Raw genomic sequence first — 21441 nt, 5'->3', positions numbered from 1 at the left:
AGGGTCCTTAATACTTGCCATAAGTTAGATATATATGCTGTAAATTAAGCAAGTGTGCTAGATATACTTGCCTAATTAGTTAGATATATATATATATGAACACCATACAAGTGTGTTAGAGCCCAGGGTCCTTAATTAATACTTGCCATAAGATTCAGATCCTCTCCATGGTCTAAAAAGACGTAAGCTTCACCCTTCTTGTAAGCTTCCATTCCTTGGATTTCAACTCTAGCGATAGTGTTCCTTTTAGGATTGTACAAGACAATGAAGAAACCATCGTAATTATAGAGGGGCGAGAACACAATTTCACCCCTGCTAGTCATTCCAGCAATGCGTATCTTAGTCCATGCAAATGAATACAACCAAGGAGAAGGCAAAACGTAGGTATGCCTCGACCATTGATGCTTCTCGGCGTCTTCTAGAACCCACATTTTGATACCGGTATATAAATCTTTACTAGAATAGTTGCGCTGAAGCATAGCTAATTTACCCTTGCAGTTGACCAGAACTGATTCAACAAGTTCACCATCAGTTGATTCAAGCTTTCCTTCCATGTCTTGATCTCTCTCGATATAAGAGAACTTCTCAGATCTAACATCAAAGCAAACTATGTCACGGAACCTTAAAAAGCACTCAGAGAGAACAGCTAAATAGTACAACACACCATTGATGCATATCCCATCATATACATGACCGTAATCACTAGGACCAACACCAGCACCATAATGTGGTATATCACATTTGATCATTCTCCATGACAAACTTTTCCCAGTTCCTAATGTTAGAATATGATGGGAAGAGGGGCCGGTAAGCCATGCACAATACTTTGAGTTGTTTGTCAATTGGATCATACCCTAAACAGCTTTTCTCTACACAAAAACCCTTTTTCACTTTAGGTAAGGTTAAGAACTGTCCTGTGCTAGGGTTACATATCAATTGCACAGGACCATCCGTTGCATCAAGAATCCATTGAGTATTACCGTATACGAAGCCCCGAACAGGACGACAATTGTCCGAGGGACAATTCATTGGGAAGCTCGAATGAAAATTGGCGGTTATAGTAGTAGGACACGACAGGTTTTGAGGCTGTGGCGATGAGAAGAAGAACGTTTTCTGGTCTAATTTACAAGTGATCAAAAGCTTCGGGTGAGACGAAGAAGATATGGTGAAGAAGGATTCAGTGAAATCTGGAGTGCGGAATGTGGAACCCCATAGCTTCGATACGCAGCTAAATCTCGCTATAGACTTTGCCGGCAGTTTCAAGAGTATCTCGATAACGAGATCGAATGGGATGTGTTCCATATCCGAACAACAAAAGCTCCTGTCTTGCGCCGTGTGGTGGAGACTCAAGTCTCTTTTTGCTTAAACCCTAAAGTCTCGTTTCTTTTATTTTCCCTTTGGTAAATCTCAAGGACGAACCAAATCAGTCACTTTAAACTTTATAGAATCAGGAGTGGGCATGTCGGTTTATTTTTGTGTTTAGTGTATTTTGGTTTTAGAAAAATTATAACCCAACTCAACTATGCTACTCACAATTTTATTAGGATTGTGTTCGGTTTGATTTAGTTCAACTTGGTTTAGTTCGATTCAATAAAACTCGGTTTGGTTTTTAGTTACATATTAAACTTCAAAAGTAAAGTAAATCCAAAAAAAACTTTAAAATTTTCAATTCATCAAATTTATAAAAGAATCGATGGATTTAAACTTGGAAAAAGAATAGAGAAGTATGAGAAAAGATATTATAAAGAATAGCATGCCACATATATTGAGGTTTTGAACTGTCATGTGTCAATTTCTTAGAAATCTCTAGACCTTAGAGCATGTTTATGGGTGGGTTGGAGTAAGGGGGGTTCTTAAATTTTTTATGAATTAATTGTGTACTGTTTGAAATATAAGAACCCACGATCTCTTAGATAAAATTTTCTCATTTATTGGTAGGTTTTTATTTTGGGTCTCTTATTTTTGAAAATATTGATTTTAAAAATTTAAAAATTTTAAATAGAATAGAAGTGGTATAAATGTGTAAACATTTAAGATTTTATAAAATTAGAAAATATTCCATTTTTTAATTTTCAAACATACAAAACAATAATAAAAACATAATACAAATTACCAATTCATAAATAGAGAGAATGATTTATAATAAAAATATAATAAAAACATAATACTGATTTGCTCCAAATTTTGCCCAAATATACAGCAATGTTAGCATACAAGTTATTTCAAGGTACAAAGAACTTGAAGAAATTGGTTCATCTTACACTGCAATAGAGTGAAACCTCAAAAAGATCTCTTTTAACATTTCGACCTATCAAAACATTGTTACTTTTAGAGACGAATTGTGATGTAATCCACTATACAACTCAAGTAAATCAGGTTCATGACATAATGAACAATGGTAGCACTATCTTTCACTTATGGCTATGGAAAGAGATTTGAGTGAAAAATCCATGACTGAGCTCAGATCAAGTCAATTTGGCCAGATATGATTGCTCCTTTAACAATCTTGTAGCGTATGAAGTAGAGATCACCGCATTCCATTTCCATAGTCTCGGGGATCTCTCCTCTGCCAAAATAATAGTAAATGAGTTTTGAAGTTGTAATTTCTAAGAGATGCATTCAAATGGTGGATGGTTTTAGCAAGTAGCTTACCCCATCGTGAAGATACTCTAGACCGCGTGCTACGTCTAAAGCAATATATACTCTCAAATCCCAGCTCAGCGGTTCATGTTTTTCGCCTGTATCAAAAAAAGCATTTCAATGTCTCAAATCTTTAGACTCATTAATTGCAGGAGTTTAAACCATCAATTTAATAAAATATGCAACAAACTAGTTGAACATTGGACTGACAATTCACTTAATGCATAGCAGATTGGTCTAGTATCCCAGCATTCCCCTCCTAATGACCAAAGTAACTATAACAAAAGAAGTCTAGTCCCTCATTAATCAAGAACCTTATCAGGAAACTATATATGATCCAGAAAATTTTTATATCATTTAAAGAACCAGGATCTTGTAGTCAGAGGAAGGAAGGAAGGAAGGAGAGAGCAAAAAAACCTGTAAGAATACTCCAAAATGTCAGAAACAGAGATGACATTACTCTTTTTAGATTATTACTCACGTACTCTTAGAATTTTTGTAGTTTACTTACTGATATGACACAAAATGTAGAGACAGGATGATGTGTTTTAGTGTTTATATACTCACACTTGAAAGATGCTTCATACGATAAACTCATGTAAAAGATCAGTTTGTAAAGATGCTTTTCTTTGGCGTCCTTGTGCGAATCAATTTTAAAATCCTCAAGTTATAACACCTAACAACAGAGAACAACAGAGAACAACAACAATTTTAAACTCATTATAACACCTAACAACAGAGAACAACAACACTAAACCAAGTTATAATCTAAAAAGCAAGCAAGAACCTCTTCTGAAATCTCAAGATCGAATATAATACTTAAAAAGGGTTCTTCTTATCTTCTAAAAATACTTAAGCGAGAAGATAAGAAGAACCTCTGCAAATTAAAAAGCAAGCAAGAACCTCTGCAATTTGTAATCTTTGTTATCTGTTGGGTGTCTCTCTGCAAATTAAATTCAAATGTTAGGCTCAATTAGATAAGAGAGAAGATAAGAAGAAAAACAGTTGAATATTACTGGTCTCTTTGATTACTTATTAGGAAGACCTTCAAGAGATCTCCAATGAATCTTTTGATTAGGAGTAGGCTGCAACAAGCAACAACAAAAACAAAAAGCCAACAGTTTAACACACAAACAGAGAACAGAGAACAACAACACTAAGCCAAGTTATAACACCTAACAACAGAGAACAACAGAGAACAACAACACTAAACCAAGTTATAATCTAAAAAGCAAGCAAGAACCTCTTCTGAAATCTCAAGATCGAAATTTTTACCTCTACGGATGAAATAAAAGGCATCCATTAAGGAAAAGATTCACGATCCAAGTAGAAATTATACGCTACGGATACTGGAACATCTACGTCCATCTTCACTCTGTTTCACATAAAATTCAAACCCGCCCCCAAAAACAAAGATTGATATCAGATTCAATTCCAATTTCAAAACAGAGAAAGAGAGAATAAAAAAGAAACTTCCCTTTCTGATTCCAATTGATTCAAATGATTGAGCCAACCTTCAAGCTTCTGATTCCAAATTCATCAATGGTTTCGTTGATTCAATCGCAACCGAGAGAGAGAGAAAGGAAAAAAGAAAAAAAATCAAGCAGGAAATGTTTTTTTTTTATTTTTTGTTTTATTTGTTCGACCAATAGAATAGCGACACGTATCGCTCCTTAGACCAAGATTCAGTCTCTTATATAAGGGGAGATCTTACCATTTTTCTTCATTTCTGATTTATTTTTTTTCACCAAAAGACTAAGATCTTCTCTATGAACCCCCTATAAACAAGGTCTTAATAGTTAATACTACACATACTCCGATCCCCACCACCCTCAACAAAGAAATGCAGTTGTGTTTCGTTAAGGCTGTCAGGTGTTACTAAATACGTACTCTACGACTATGTGCAAAGAAAATATCATTCTCATGTCACAAAATTCAAGCACCACCAATAACCTGTTTCTTCTAAGACCAAGACACGCCCCAACATTTCATATGATGCATATTGTCAAAAATTGAGAAGTTTATAATACCATCTCTAGGAGATGGAAAGTTTGAAAGGGCTCATACTTACCTTTCAACTGGAAAGAACATGGTTTATAGTTTCTCCTTCTATACCATAGACACGACAAAGAGCATCAACTTTCATTCCAATCGACTTAATCCGACTTTGCTAAAAACGCATCTTGCAACACCTCCTTTTCATTTACCTGACAATTAAGCCAATACCCTGATTTAACAAAATAATCTCCACTCTTAATTATGCATCTAATACCAAAAATCAAGTTCATGATAGCTGGTTTTATTGCAAAATAAAATAAAATGATATATTAGATTAATATATATATATATATATATATATATATATTAGTTTAAAATATATGGATCCACTACTTCTGATAATTAGGTACTATATACTATGAAAACTCATTTAGTGTATGGATCCAAACAAATCGTACACTTGTACTGATCCTATATTAATTTGCGCGGTTCGCCGTTTTGCATAAAACAGTCGACATGTCAAATCTACTTTTTTCACATTCTTTTACACATCAGATTGAACAAAGTTGTCGACATATAACTGTAAACCTCTCGGTGCGATTGGTGAAATCATGTGATCAGCATCAAATACATACATATATACCGGCAAAAGATATCTGATGTTTTTATTGTTACTCGGTCATATATCACATTCTCATGAATCGTGATCGGCATAACTTATAAGTAGATTATAGAAAAAAATAAGGACCACTTATGTGGAAAATTGTAAGATTGTTAATTAGTTAGCTGTCTTTCTCAATTGGCTTAAATTACAGAAGGATGCCTTAACAATAAGGACCACTTACCCAAATTGATTCCACCTCTACATCCACCACACACTTCACATTTTCAACGTGTCTCTTTTCAATTTCCCAATCATATTCATTTTCTAAATAAATAAAACCCACGCGCCGCAAAGGTTTTTTTTTCTCTTCGTTTCATTATCTAAATAAACTACAAAAATAACTTTCTTAAAAAAAAACGTTAATTCTTATTTTTGTTTTTCAACGTTAAAATTTGACGTAGCTCTTCAAGTATGTAACTGTAAATCAATGTGTGGGAGGCTGCATAAGTATTTGGACCACGTTTAATTACGTCATGATGTAGGCATATTATTATTAAGAAAATATAAATAAAGCAAAGAGAGTAGAGAGCAACTAAGAAAACAACTTGAAAATACTCTTTACCAACAACAACAAAAGACAACTAAGAAACTTACCAAAAAAACAAAAGACAACTAAGAAAATACTAGATAAAAAGTTGTACGCTTACTAGCTCATTAGTACACAACTAGATTAGTACCCGTACTATAGCACGGATTAAATTTTATTTTATACGACAAATTTAAATATTTTTATTTGATATATTTTTAGCATTAAACAATATCATCATATAACCTTGATATTTTACATTTAAACCGAATTATAAGTTTATCTTATTTTATTATAAAACTAACTACATTTTAATTGGTGAATAATAATAGAATATGTAATTAAGATATGCATTTGTTTCTGAGGAAAGAAGTACATATAACTTTAAATTGTGATATTACAAATAATAACTTTTAGATATGATATTTATTAAAATGGCAAAATGTAAACCCTATAAATTTTGATTACCAGTGAAGTGACCTTAGTGCAGTGGCAGGAGGTAAGTCCATTTGTAGAAGGCACTATCACACCCGGGATGGAGTCCCGGCTCCTACGAATGTAGGAATTTGGCTAATAGGCCGACCAGTTGTGACCCAATGTTTGAAAAAAAAAAAATCTTGATTACCAAGCGAACCCTATAAATCTTGATTATCAAGCGAACCCTATAAATCTCGATCTCGAATCCCGATTATCAAGCAAACCCGCAAAGGTAAATTATACAAATGATACACTTAAATACAACTAAAATGATTGATGTTTTAATTTTATAACCAATTAATGACTCATATATCTATTATATAGCCTAAAAAAAATTATGTACTGACTGGACTCATATATCTATTATAAAAAGTTGTGTAGACTATGTGTAAGTGGTATTTTTAATTTTGAATTTTTTTGACCGTCAAAGGGGTCTCTAGAGTTAATCCTATTTAAGTCGGGAGATATTTAAATTTGTTAAATTTCCTTAAACAATATATAGAAGTAGGATATATATTGTTAGGTAAGATCGAAATATTGTTTAGTTTAATAAAAATCACAGTTTTTATGTTTAGGGTTACCGAACTTGGAAGATTTCTCGAGTTAAAGTATTTTGTTTCATTTGTGTATATCATCTTTTATTCCTTCAAATGCTATTATTATTTCCGATTAGGTTTAAAGTGGATTCATTGCTATTGTTATTATTAATAATTAATTATGAATAATTGAATAAATAAGCGATATAAGATCTAACAGTAATCAAAGTAGACCCGTAAATATCAAAATATTATCAAATGTTATACTTAAATTATTAATATGTCAATTCTATAACCAACTAATGACCTATATAACTATTATATGGTCTACCAAAAATAAGTCATGTACTTCCCTTTTATTAAAAAGAGGATGTAATATTATTATATGTTTCACGTTATAAAATATTTCATTAGATACCACCTCATCTTAAAACTATCTAATCATACTATGGGCACCAAAACAACTTCAACATATATATATATATATACCTATATATGTATATGTGTGTGTTTAATCGTGATTTGGAAGTAATTTACATGACCAAAACTTAGTACTAGTAGTCAATTTATAAGTGTAATATTTTAGAGAATTTGTTAAAAATGCCCCTTTTGATATACCCCTTTTCAAAAATACCCTCTTTTCTGGCCATTTTTATTTATGCCCTCTTTTAATTTTTAATGACCATTTTACCCTTAGATGAAAATTATTTTATTCAATAAAAAGAAAAACAAAATTTTCCCGCCAAAAAATTTCCGACATATTTTCCCGCCAAAAAATTTTCAAAAAAATTTTCCCGCCAAAAATTTTTTTGCCAAAAAACTTTTGATAAAAAAATTTTCAAAAAAATTTTCCCGCCAAAATTTTTCCCGCCAAAAAAAATTTACAAGGTTTTTAAAAGGTTTTATAAGGTTTCTACCTTATAAAAGCCTTATAAACACCTTGTAAAGGCTTTTACAAGATTTTTTAAAAAGTTTTAAAAGGTTTTTTAAACAACTTGTAAACGCTTTTACAAGTTTTTTAAAAGGTTTTTAAAAGGTTTTTAAAAGGTTTTCAAATGGTTTTTAAAAGGATTTTTAAAAGGTTTTTAAACACCTTCTAAACTCTTTTACAATGTTTTTAAAAACCTTGTAAAAGTTTTTATAAAATTTTTAAAAGGTTTTTAAACACCTTTTAAATGCTTTTAAAAAGTTTTTAAAAGTGTTTACAAGGTGTTTAAAAACCTTTTAAAGCATTTACAAGCTTTTTAAAAGCGTTTACAAGGTTTTTAAAAAACCTTGTAAACGCTTTTAAAAGTTTTTTAAAAGCATTTACAAGGTTTTTAAAAGGTATAAATTTCAATATTTTTGGCGGGAAAATTTTTCGATTTTGACGGGAAAATTTTTTTTTTGGCGGGAAAAAATAATTTTTTCGGGAAAAATTTTCGATTTTGGCGGGAAATTTTTTTGGCGGGAAAATATTTTCGATTTTGATGACTGTACATTCTTGCTGTCACTCAAAAAGGGTAATTTAGTCATTTTGTATATAAAGAGGAGTAGTTTTAAAAATGGTCAACATGAAGGGGTATTTTTAAAAAGAGATATGGAAAAAGGGGCATTTTTGAGAATGCCCCAATATTTTATTATAATTATAATATGTGGATTCTGAATTATATATATATGTTTATATATATATATATTTTATATATATCAAATATATATTTCATATATCAAAACCTTTAAACTGATTATTTATAAAATGTTCATAAGCAAGGAAATAGTAGTAATTCAAATTTTGTTTACGTTATGTAATACAAAATTTTTTTTTTCTTATATTTGACGAAATCATCTTTTATTTTTTAAATGATTTAATTAGATCCATTAATTTTTGTAAGGGAGGCTCAAATATTTTATATAAATCAACATCCAAATTAATTTTTAATTTTATTGTATCTTGTAGTTTAATTATGGTTTTAAAAAGTCATGTTTATAATCTGAATAATTTTTATTGTAGTTTTTCTTCTTAATATTACATTATTGTTGTTGGCAACTCACAATTACTTTATTTTTAAAAAACCATAAACAAAAAATTAATACTACAGTCTGTTTTAAATTAACATTTTACCATACATTTGTCTTTTAATTAATATTGTTGTGAGACTTTCTTTTGTGTGAGTCCAGCCATTGAAAGAATAATCATCTACAAATAGAAAACAAATATGTGGAAATTGATGTCGGACCTAAAAAAAAAGAGAAAAATGGGTCTCTGACCTAAAAAGGAATAATCATCTACATAGTCTATTTTGTAGCTTATTTGTTACATTGCAAGAGAAGATAGACTGTGTTGTGTCTTTCTAAAAAGAAAGAAAAATTCAAGTCAAGGTAAAAAAAATAAAACTCTTCATATTTCCAGTGACAAAAAGTAGATTATGTCTTTCTAAAAAGAGAAAACAAAAAACTGAATCAAGATGAGAAAAAAGGTCTTAATAAAGAAAATGTTTTTAGTAATATGAGTCAGATCCCTTTCTCAATGAGAAAAAGGTTGAATAAGAAAACATGTCCCAAACTGTATATAGTATATAAAATGAAAGATATGTTGTATCTTATGATGTCTTTGAATAATCCCACTTACTTTCTTTATCGTTTGTGGCAGCTAGTCGACAAACTAATTCCAATTTATATTGGATGATCAAGACAGTTATCGTAAGATCAGATTTATAGAAGATTAAAAAAACCTTCTCAAAAGACTAACAAATAAGCTGAACAGAAGAGTATTTAAATGATTCGTTTAATATAATATACACATAACATAAGTGATTCGTTGACATTATTTAACCGAACAAATGTCTAATAAAAAGAAATGTATTGTGTAATTGTATTGTTTTAGTAAGTGTTAACCGAAAATATCAAATCAAATAATCATTTTACAATCTCTACATTACACAAGATGAAAAGAGACACAAGATTACACAATATACATGAATCTTTTTTTTTCAAAATGGTTACAGTAAAAAATTCTTATCGACGTAATCATCCAATAAAAATCCAGATTCTCTAATCCGCAATAGTAATCAGTGATCACTACATTCGTTTACACATACACACATTCGTGTGAATCAAGCAATCTTAGCACAAACCGTCGTGTCAAATACTATAACAATATAAAATGTACATAAATCTGAACGTCATTTTTGGTCACTTCCGTAATCATATTAAATTCAAGCATTATACAATTGAGATTCGAAGAAATTTTAGACCCACTTGGCTTTTCTTGCTAAATTAAATAAGAGATAATGATACACATAGATGTTGTCAACATTTGTGTTTACATGTTAACAATAATTGGTCAGTTTATAAACAGACTCTATATATATATATATATATATTTTTTAATATATATATATATATCTATGTTTTTTATAAAGTGGTATTATTATACATATATTGACTTTATGAACCTAAGTCCTTTCTTGGATCATAACAGGTAATCCACCGTTAACCATCGCGGTTAGACCAGGCGCAAACCGTAGCATATCGGTGGACTCGGGACCAGCGACCCGTGTTTCGAACCTCCTAATGATCGCCACCGCTATGGATTTCATCTCCATGATGGCCATTTCTTTCCCCACACAAACCCTAGCTCCGGCCTGAAAAACCGGGTACTTAACCGGATTTTCGGGACGGAATTTACCTTGGTTATCCAACCACCTCTCTGGTTTAAACTCTTCGTAATCCGGTCCCCAGATCCGACCCATCCGACCCATTGCGTAAGCATGGTACGTCACTCTAGTCCCTCGTTTCACAAACGTACCATCAGACAAAACGTCATCGTTCAAAGCGAATTTGGAGTCGAATTGAACCGGCGGATACAATCTCATGCTCTCGTATAGCGTCGCATGCAAATAATTCATATCTCTCATTTCATCATAACCGGCAGTGACCGAGCCAAAACCGGTCCCCATGACCCTGTCTAACTCTTCCCGGATCCGGTTTTCTACTTTCGGATGACGTGTCAATAACCAGAAAAATCCGGTTAAACCGGAAGCTACCGTATCCCTCCCAGCCAATAGAAAACTCACGACGATGTCTCGGAGATACTCATCATCATCCTCCGCCACAACCGCCATGAATCTAGATATCAAATCGTTGTTACCAACTAAACCGGTTAATCTCCTTTGCTTGATCAAATCACCAGCTAACCGGTTTATCACATCGATCGATTCTTTAAGCTTTTTCTCAGAACCAATCCTAAAGAACCTTTTGAGTTTCCATAACAGAGGAAACGGAGCTAAAGCTCGTTTCGCCGATAATGTCGACGCCGTATCGAAAGCCACGGCGAATTCCGATGTCGGTAGAGGTAACCGGAGACAATCCGGGTCAAACCCAAACGACAGTTTACTAATCGTATCAAAGGAGAATCTTCTAAACACATCTTGCAGATCCAGAACCGAACCGAGACTGTCCGAGAACGATGTCAGGATCGGAACAAGACGTGTCTCGATCTCGTTCCTAACAATCTCATGAGCGAACACTCTCACGGAAACACTCCCGAGTTCCAAACTCGCGAGTTTCCTCTGGAACCGCCACGTGTCGCCATCGGAGTTGAAGATTCCACGGCCTAAGAGATCACCGAGTATAACGGAGAACTGTTTGCCTTTCGGGTAGTTGTGGAAATGGGTTTTGAGGATATGTTCGACGTTCGATGGATTCGCCGTGACCACGCTGTTGAGAACGTGGACTTTGATCGTAGACGTCGGAGATCGCCGGAGGAGGTGAGTGTACCAGTCGCTGAGGTTGACGAAGTCTTTTCTCCAGCTTGAAGTGAGGTAAGCATGACAGATCTCGCAGTTGCAGTAACGTAGCTTTTGAAGGAAGAGTATGTGGAAGAGTGAGAATGTTACGAAGAAGATGATTGAGACGATGATGAAAGATATGATTAGTAACATTGTTGAAGAGAAGGTGAGAGAGAGGGAAAGAGGAGAGAGAGAGAGATGAGTTTGTGTGTTATACGAGAAAACGTTTGAGTCGATTAAATAGAAGATTCTTTTTTTTTTTTTTAAATCATTTTATTGTGGGCAGACATGTGTTCTGTTCTTTCATTTGTAAATGTGCGTTTTTTATTTATTTTATTTTAGTTTCAAAAAACATTTCTAGGACCAGCGTAGAATACTCAAAAAAAAAAAAAAAATTGAAGTAATCAGTGATTACGATATTTTTTGATGTTTTAAGATTCGTTATTTTGCAGCCAACAGGTTTACACAACCTTTGTTTATGTTGTCGACATGAAGTACCTTATTTTACGTCGACAAAAAGATTCTTTAGTTGTTTTGCATATGATATGACATAAGACTTTGTCAATCATAGATTATATGTATTGCATTATTTTGTTGGGTAATATTGCTACATCATACATGGCTATAATTTTGTGAGAGTTGATTAAGTAAATGACTATAATTTACTACATTTAGGTGCTGTTTTTAAAAAAAAGAAATATTACTATAAACATGGTTACGCAGAGTAAAATATGGTGCTACTTTATAAAAAGGCATTTTATTTTGGAAAATAGTGGTACTCACTGAGTCATTGTTGTGTTTTTTCGTGGGAAAAGTCCAAAATCATTACATAATCTAATAAAATATACATGGTCATTTTATACATTTAGATTTTTATTGGGGCATGCAAAAATTAGTTTACTATTTAGCCATTTTTTAAATATTTTAAATATAGTTTTAAAACCTTATTACAGGTTTTTTTATCAACCAAATTAAAGGTATAAAATATACGTTTACTATTATTAAGAATAAATATAAATTTTTAAAAGTAAAATTTTTAATTCAAAAAAGAATATTTACAAAATTGAGTCTTTGTGTAAACAGAAAATTAAAAGCTAGGGTAAAACTGGAGATTGGAGACAAATGCAGATCTCTATATTTTTTTCTATAAAAAACATAGTAATCTCTATTTTAGAGTCAAATTTGCTTAAACTCACATCTATTATCATCTCTAAAATATAAATTGTTATATTTTTATTTTAAAGGTGATAATAGAAATAGATTGGAGTAAAATTCAATTCAATTATAGAGTTTCTTTATTATAAAAAAATAGGAAAAACCATTGGAAATTGTTTTTAAGATACCTTTAAACCATCTATATATCAGTTCACAAAGATGGATAACGTCATGGTATAAAGAAAAGAGTCGTCGCCAAGGAGAACCAGACTTTAAAATTGGTCGGTTCATGCCACCAAGATAGATATCAAGAACAATGTCGGGTTAGAACAACCACTAAATTTCAACAGGTTTTGCTTTGGATTTTTATTTGTTTTTTTTTCTTAATTCTAATTAGAATCAGTTTTGTTGTTTGGTCACGAAAATTTTAATGTGGAAGCATTAACTTAGATCTACGAGGAACGTTTACTTTGATATTATGTAAAAACTAGAAAATGATATAGAGCAAAACTCTTTATTATATTGTTGTCTTTCTTAATCAAATGATAGAAGAGTTTATATTAAAAAAAAGCACTTAATTAATAAACAACATCAACAAATCGCTACCCATAACAACCAACTTAACTAAAAATGGAGATTTCAAGATTGATCGGTCTGTAACATGGATAAGTTAGTAATTTGTTGTAAATATGGTAATGTAATAAATCTTCTACTGTATTAATCGAGAAAAAATAGAAAACATAACATTTATCTTAACTTTTTTATTTGATGTGACTATATTTTATTTTAGTTTTTAATGTTTAAAATTACAATGTAAACTTTCAGTAGTTTTGTTGGCTTTTGAGTTTGTTAGACCATCTTCAATGTATATTTCTAGAAAAAATAGAGTAACTAAAAAATAGAACATTGTTTTATTCCAATGTATTACTCTATTCTCAACTCTAAAATAGAGTTAGTGTAAAAAAATAGAAGTGACAATAGAGTTGCTCTATATAGAGAGCAATCCTATCATTTTCTATATTTTATAGTAAAATATATAGTAGGGTTGAAGCAAATGTTGCTCTATAAGAGCATGAGCATTGGTGTAGGACACATTTTGGTCCCTCAAATATAATAAGATTATTTTCAGAGTTTCTTAAGTTTGGTATGAACATTGGTGTCCCTCACAGTTGGTCCCCTGAATAAAATAACAATATTTTTAATTAAAAAATAATTATTTAAATTAATAAGTAAAAACATATTAAAGTTTTAATTAAAATAAAACATATAACATTAACATTAAAAGCATAAGAAAATTACAAAGTTACAAAAACTTGAAAAAAAAACAAAACATACAATTAAAACATTAAATATTAAAAACATTTTATTCAATCCATAAAATTAAAAACCCAAAAAAAAAAAAAAATTAAAAACCCAAACAACACCAACCACACAGATGCTGCCACGTGTAACGAAGGACACAGCAAAGATCGTCCCATTTGAAGGAACGATTCTTCGATATTGGGCTTTTTTTTATTTATTTAAAAACATCAAAAACCGAAGGACGGTTCAAGTGTACGCTGTTGCACATGGTCTAATAGAGATTTGACTCTAAAATAGAGTGGGGATGGAGATGCCCTTAACACGCGTGCGAAAACTTATTCATGCATTTTGCTAGTTCATTTCCAAAACAGTTACAAAACCCCAACCAACCTATACTCATGCCAATTTTCTAACCTCCTTACTACTCAAAGAAAATGCCAAATTACACCAAACTATTAATGGCCAATATCATCCAAACTGTTTTTGGAATTTCTCGAAAATAAAGTGAACTTGAGAATTTATTATACTATTGGTATTTTTAAATGTACAAAATACAATGAAATTATAGACAAATTCATTACATTACATTCTTTCAAATAATAAGTGAATATATTATGTTAATTGTTGCGAGAAAATGTTTCACAGTGATACTCTTAAAAGCAATTTCAAATTAGCCTAGCATCTTTATGGCAACTTGTTTTCAATTACTATTAGTTTAGTGAACACATAGTCAATCTAATCCGCGACTATTTGAGTGAAATCAAAAGATATTTTATGATAACTCAAGGGCTTGAATGATTGATTTCTAAATATATATATAGAATTATAAAATTTGTGAAGAAAAAAATATACATTGATTTTGAAACAACATGCTTTATCCTTGAATTTGAATCCTTTTTTTTTTCAAATCCAATTAAAACATAATATAGATTTTGAAATCCAAAACAAATCATTTAACAAATAACATTGGATTTTAACAAATATTTATAAATTATGGAACCAATAACACATAATTTTAATAATTTTTTTTTAAAAATCAATGATTGAAAAACACATGACTCTTTGTTTAGGTTTTCAAATCCATTAAAATGATAGAACCCAATAACCCTTCTTAGTAATTTTTTTTTTAAAAAAGGTGACTAATATAAGATATCTTGAATTGAAACTCAAAACTAAGTGTAAGGAATGAAAAACTTTGATATTTTAATATTTATCATGATCAATAATAATTTAAGTTATATAGAAGACCCGAACCACTGAACAAGCAACTAGTTATTTTGAACTATATACTTCTCTTCATATAATTATAGTTGTTTTGTTGTTAACCATCAATTTTTTTATTATAAAATAACTATCACTAAAACTATCAACTAATTCAATATTAGTAGTTGGATAGTAAAAAATAATAGTATACTAAAAAAGTTAAAAAAATAGTTACCGAAGTCCTTCCTATCATACCAGAATCTTATCGACATTACAGTCAGAATTTACATCTTCGTTAGCAGCATTTATAATTATACTAGCAATTGATCCGCGTTACGCGCGGTAGTTAGATTAAGGTGTATTCTGAATTTTGTTGTGTATTTTTTTTTTGGTTACGTTTGTTGTTGTATTTGATTTTGGTTGCTTATGTTGTTTTGTTGGATATTTTATATACAAATAGGTTTTGCAGTAAGTATAATTTAGTATGCTGTTTTTCCTAAAAAAAATTGAGATCATTTTGTGTGTTTTTTTGGTTTTTCATATTTTTCAAGAAAAGGCTAGAAATCTCTAAAACTCAGGAGAATCGTTTTCTCTCTTCTTTTTATCTTTTCTTTCACACATTAGCACATCATGCATTATGACGAAAATTGAAAAAAATATATATATAATGGTAGATTAAATTAATTTAAATCTATATATATATATCTGTCAAATAGTTGCAAACTAAAATGAAAAAGAGAAATACATAAGTTTTAAATATAATTACAGTTACTAAACCTATGCATGCCATTTTTTATAACTGTTTCAGATGGTTTTTTCCTTTTTTATTATAACGTCTACTGATTTTGTTAGTTTAAAGTGAATGCATTGACTAAACTTATGCATGCCATTTTTCAACAGTAAAAGTTGGTTTTGTCATTTTAAATTTTAACGTTTTCTCACTTTTGTATTTATTAGTAACAAAACGTTGTAACGCTTAGTATCTGGTTTTTGCCTATAAAAGAAAGCAATACATGTCATTTGTGAAGATATCTTCTTCAGATTTTTTTTCCGAAAATATTTATAAAATTTTTCACGAAAAATGGGTGAATATGATAGAGTTAAAGATCTACATTCATGGAGATCTGGCTGGAAGATTCAAGTGAAGGTGTTAAGGAAGTGGAGGAAAGTTACTCAGGACGATGCTACAATTCAACTAATTATGTGTGATGCATTTGTAATTATATAGATATTTACCTGTTAATATCATTTAGATTAGTTTAACAATTAGCAACATATGTTTAAGTAATTGTTTTTTGTTCATTTGATATAGGGTGACAAGATTGAAACAACGATTACTGAAGATTTGTTTGAAACATTTGATCATCAAATAGAAGAAAATGATTGGAAAATATTTTCAACTTTTTATGTCTGTTACAATGACCGACAGCTTAAGCACACTGATTGTGATTACAGGATCATGTTCATCAATGAAACCACCGTTGAGAACTCAGCAGTGATTTCCAACAATCACTTTTTTGATCTCGAAAGGTTTGATAGAGTTTTCGAAGGATATCATGCTGTGAGAAATCTCCCATTAGATATATTTTTTAATATATAATCCTATTTGTACATTTTTATATATATTTTTTCTTTCTGTAATCAATAATTTTTTTTTTTTTTTTTTCAACCAAACTATATTAAAATTAAAAGAGAACTCCATGATTGGTTGCCCAAACAGGAGGATACGAGTTTACAAAGGTAGAAACTGAAGGTAGGGTTCGTGAAGATCGAGCGAGGCAATCGGCCCTGACATTGTCATCGCGAGGAATCCTGGAGAGGGAGAAGGAGGGAAAGGAACTTCAAAGCAATGAGAAATCCTCCAGCAGATTAGAGAAAGTCGGCCAGTCTTCCGGTGCCTGCACCATCGCCGTTAACTCCACACTATCCGTCTCAAAAACCTGACAATCGACTCCAGCCACCAGTAAAGACTCCATAGCCCAGATCAACGCTTGTAGTTCTGCATGTAGAGGAGAAGGACTCCGACGATGACTCCGTGCTCCCAACAGGATTGTTGTAAGCTCTCCACTGCAGCACCACCAGCCCAAACCCTGGTAGGGGTCTGTACTTTTCCAAGAACCATCCACTTGGCATCGGGGAGAGGATCCCCTATCCTCCGTAAAAGACGGGGGGACCAGATAATTCACTGAGTAAGATTTGGCCTCCTCCCACAATAATTTATCCGTAGTCGCCTGATTCAAAATCCCTAGAGGTTCACCCTCAATACCCTGGAAAACCTTTTTATTCCTATCTTTCCAAATGGACCAAATAATCCAGGGAAGTTGAATGCCCACATCCGAAGCCCCAGATTGCGAAGATGCCCGCCAAAAAATGAAATCTAAATTCGCATAAATCGATGTGTATGGAAAGCCCCCTTGATCCAGCCGTAAAGGCGACACCTCCCAAATACATCGAGACCTAGGACACTCAAAGAGCGCATGGTTTATAGTTTCCACCGCCGAATCGCATCTCTTACACACGGTATCACACCGAACACCCCGATATGCGAGACGCTCCAACACAGGTAGAGTACCCGAGCCAATCTGCCAGAAAAAATGTTGGATCTTGAAGGGTACATCAAGTTTCCAAAAATGAGCCCGTAAAGCCATACACGTCGGCCCAAATTCAACATCCTTTAATAATTCCCTAGCCAATCGGTATCCCGATCTGACTGAATATTTCCCCGATTTAGTATAATGCCATATTAATCTATCCGGTTGAGTAGTTCTACTAACTGGCATACTCCGAATTAGTTGAATATCCCCCGGATCGAAAAACTCCTCCAAAGTAGGTAAATGCCAATCCTTAGTCTCCGGGTTAATTAAATGATTAACCATTAAACTGGGGAGCCATAACCTCCCTCGACCATTCGCCGGTCTAGGGCAAACATCCGGTATCCATGGATCTCGCCAAACCGAAATGGAATGGCCAGAGCCTACCGCCCAACGAGCCCCCTGCTCCACCAAACCCTTAATGGAATAAATACTTCTCCAAGCAAAGGACGGATTATATGGTTTTTGTGCCATAAGAGGGTGTTTGTTCCTGAAATATCGACTTTTCATCACCCGAGCCATTAAAGACTGTGGGTAGTGAATGAGACGCCAAAATTGTTTGGCCAACATAGCCTCATTAAATTGTTCTAGAGCTCGGAAACCCAGTCCCCCTTCAGCTTTATCTGCACATAATTTATCCCATGCAACCCAATGCATACCACGAGCTTTATCATTTGATTTCCACCAGAAAGTGGAAATTGCACTTGTCAATTTAGATGTTAGTTCCTGAGGAAGCTTAAAACACGACATAACATGGGTAGGTAAAGCCAACGCCACGGATTTAATCATAATTTCCTTGCCACCCTTCGACAAACATTTGGCAGACCAGCCATTTACACGATCATCTAGCCGATCCTTAACATAGCTAAAAACCTTAGTTTTCGAACCTTGAAGGTTCTCAGGAATACCCAAGTAAGAGCCCATACCACCCTCCGTAGAAATCCCAATAACTGACTTTATCCGGTATTTGGTTTTATACAAATAATCAATAATTTTATACAAATATTTGGTTTTTTTAACAGACATAATGGGTGAAGTCATGAATGTGGAACCTCTCTTTAATCTACATGATCCAAATGCCGAGATGCCACATGAGATGATTAGGATCTTACAGTTTTCTCTAAGAGATTTGAGGTTTGTTAACTTTCTCATTGATTTTGCGCATATGAATTTGTTGATGTGCTTAAATTAATTTCATACTAAGGCATGTTTTGGTGTAAACTATAGTGGACTTGACATACCAATAATTGGTGGAGCACAGGATATTATCATGTTGTTGCAGTCCTCCAATTTTGGCATGTCAAATACCAAAGTGGTGGTAATATAATAAAACTTTATGATTAATGTTATGCTACATTAGTATTTAGGTCTATATTAAATGATAAACCAGCCGAATGTTTATAATACAACTGCTAATGATATTGTACATTAGTATTTAGAGGTATATTTAATAGTAAATCAACCTAATTCTTATAATACTACTGTAATCGTTTAAACTTATATACTTCTTGTATTTTTAGGTAAAAGAATGAAATTGTATTCTACACCAGGAGTTTCAAAGATTTATTTTAAACCACCAATTGCAGAGGTCGAAGATTTTAAGAAGAGGTAATACATATACTTTCATTTCTACTATATGACATAAATAATGAAAGAACAATTGATTAACTTTGTACAAAACTATTATGCAGGCTTGAGTAAACCCAAGGTTCTGAAGATGATGAAAATGATTGAAGAAAGATTGGTTTTAAATTTTCAATAAGACACATGTGGTGCTCTCCGATTTGAAAGTTTAAGTTTTATTTAAAAACTTTAGTTTGCATTTTTATGTTTCTGTTTCAAGAGATATTTGCTTATATTTGAAGTGATTTCTGGATTTATGATTTATTCTCTTTAAAGTTAATTTTGTTTAACAACTATGATCTAAATACAAATATTTATGAACTCAAGCAAGAACATAACCGAATTAACTATAAACAATAAAGAAATTTGATCATATATAGATTACAACTTATGTTTTTTATAAGAGGAGGTTGCATATATCCACGCTATCATTCAAAGCACCAAACAAACATATTATGTCCTACAGATATATACATGTCAAGAAGAAACATATAAGTTGTGAACCAAAGAGACGGAGTTGTGAAGCTAAATTTGTGTATATAGCGTGATTATACAATAAGAGAATTACAAATTTATCAAACTATCGTGATTGAATTATTAATTTCACTACGGTTCATAATCCTTTAAATTAGGGAACTGACAAATTTTGTATTGAAAATTTTAAATAACTATTAGATTGTAGCCACAATTTCTACTGAACAAATTTAAACAATTTCTAATTTTATTACATGGGTAATAATCTAACTAAAGCTAATTACAGAGAATATAAATCGGATAAACTGACCTCTATCTTAAATCCAACTGATTTCTCTCTTGATCCAGCATCAACGGATTGCTTTGCTTGATTCGATTAGGTATTAATTATCTTTCGGAAAACAAATCAAAGATTTTGAAATTGAAAAAGTATCTTGGTTTCTTAGGGAGCAACCTCATACTGGTTGGAGACATAGCTAGAATAGTCAAGGTACACAAGGCTTGGTGCTTCGAAAAAAACGATTCGGCGGTGAGCCGGTTGGTCATAGGGAAGAATGGAAAAAATCACAAGTCGCTTGATGGATGCACTCTCCACGTCCGTACCGCAACCAGCAGAAGAGTCGGGACAATCACCATCACGTATGTATAATTCTTCGAGCACAAGGCAGCCATGGATGAGGAGAGAGTAGTAGTCATGACCAATCGAAGTTGATAAGAGAGAAAGTGATTTGAGGGCTGGGAGAAACACACGCTCGGCCTCAAGATCATATGCACCAGATAACGTGAGCTTCACGAGTGTGTTACTCATGAACAACTTGGTTTCGATACAAATACCAGAAAAAAGAGTGTGAGGTGCGTACAAGTGTAGTCCCAATAAATAAGGGTGTTCCAATGCAGTCAATATCCAACGGTTGAGACAATGATAGTATTCTTTGTGGCGCAGACGACACAGAGACGACAGAGATAACTTGTTGATGTGAGAATTGGTTTTGGTGATCAGAAGAGCAAGTGTTTTATCTACGAAATCAGAGAAGAGATGTGGACCAGTAGTTTCTTCTTCCTCGCTGGGATACACAACCACCGAGTCATCAAAACAAAGGGTGTCTACAAGAAGCAGCAGATTCTCCTTGCTCCACCTCTTGGACAGAACCGATGTGGAAGCTGCCACTTTTGTCGGAAGTAAAGACAGGATTTTGCCAAGAATCTCATCTGGCAAATTGCTTATCAAATCTCTACCCGCCATTAATTTTATTAGGGCTTGCTTTATTTCTCTACCTACCTAACCTAACAACCTACACGCCACTAAAACTGGATGATCGCTAAGTTCTCTACTTTCCTCCTATCGACCTGAATCCAAAACAATAAAGCCCAAAGTTCGAATCTTTAAACGAACCCCCTTTCCAGAACCAAAAGGCAAAGTCCGAGGGTTATTCAGAAAGATAACATAATTTTGAGAACTAAACAAAAGAAAAACTTACCAAAA

General features: G+C 32.5%; 1 long non-coding RNA gene and 3 pseudogenes across 22 annotated transcripts; all 4 read right to left on the bottom strand.

The window, feature by feature from the left end:
- Positions 1 to 131: 131 nt before the first annotated feature.
- LOC104789273 (F-box protein At3g61340 pseudogene) lies at positions 132 to 1302 on the bottom strand (annotated as a pseudogene).
- A 971-nt stretch (positions 1303 to 2273) lies between these two features.
- Positions 2274 to 5020, bottom strand: LOC147943998 (uncharacterized). Of its 21 annotated transcripts, none has more exons than XR_015557152.1 (9): positions 4712 to 4845; positions 3916 to 4418; positions 3673 to 3725; positions 3428 to 3583; positions 3152 to 3316; positions 3007 to 3057; positions 2851 to 2915; positions 2653 to 2738; positions 2274 to 2566 (listed from the first exon to the last, which is right to left on the bottom strand). It is a non-coding gene; the product is annotated as an uncharacterized LOC147943998 (long non-coding RNA). The 21 variants fall into 21 exon arrangements; XR_015557150.1 differs by having other exon boundaries at positions 3208 to 3316; XR_015557142.1 differs by having other exon boundaries at positions 3516 to 3583.
- Positions 5021 to 10056: 5036 nt separating this feature from the next.
- On the bottom strand, positions 10057 to 11839 carry LOC147943997 (cytochrome P450 94C1 pseudogene; annotated as a pseudogene). Its single transcript, XR_015557120.1, has one exon. The product of XR_015557120.1 is annotated as a cytochrome P450 94C1 pseudogene (transcript).
- An 8561-nt stretch (positions 11840 to 20400) lies between these two features.
- On the bottom strand, positions 20401 to 21201 carry LOC104759896 (F-box/LRR-repeat protein At1g48400 pseudogene; annotated as a pseudogene).
- Positions 21202 to 21441: the final 240 nt, after the last annotated feature.

This window comes from Camelina sativa, chromosome 5 (assembly GCF_030686135.1).
Source record: "Camelina sativa cultivar CO46 ecotype springtype chromosome 5, ASM3068613v1".
Classification (NCBI taxonomy): Eukaryota; Viridiplantae; Streptophyta; class Magnoliopsida; order Brassicales; family Brassicaceae; genus Camelina; species Camelina sativa.
This window is presented reverse-complemented; position numbering and strand designations above follow the sequence as displayed.